This window comes from Sinocyclocheilus anshuiensis, unplaced genomic scaffold, assembly GCF_001515605.1.
Source record: "Sinocyclocheilus anshuiensis isolate Anshui unplaced genomic scaffold, SAMN03320099.WGS_v1.1 scaffold1497, whole genome shotgun sequence".
Lineage (NCBI taxonomy): Eukaryota > Metazoa > Chordata > Actinopteri > Cypriniformes > Cyprinidae > Sinocyclocheilus > Sinocyclocheilus anshuiensis.
In genome coordinates, this window is record NW_015543492.1 from 1,121,865 (window position 1) to 1,122,161 (window position 297).

Sequence of the window (297 nt, forward strand, 5' to 3'; positions counted from 1 at the left end):
CATTACTCCAGTCTTCAGTGTCACATGATCCTTCAGAAATCATTCTAATATGCTAAATATTTTCAGAAAAAAAACAGTTTTGCTGCTTTATATTTTTTCTGGAAACCATAATGCAGTTTTATTTTTGCAGGATTCTTTGATGAATAGAAAGTACAAAAGTCAGCATTTATTTGAAATAGAAATAAATAAACATAAATGTTTTTACTGTCACTTTTGATCAATTTAATGCATCCTTGCTGAAGCAAAGTATTTTATATATATATATATATATATATATATATATATATATATATACAC

At 24.2% G+C, this 297-nt stretch overlaps 1 protein-coding gene across 1 annotated transcript in view; it reads left to right on the top strand.

Moving 5' to 3' along the window:
- Positions 1–297, top strand: part of LOC107694748 (oxysterol-binding protein-related protein 10-like) — a 39,606-nt gene that overhangs the window by 36,297 nt on the left and 3,012 nt on the right. The window lies entirely within an intron of this gene.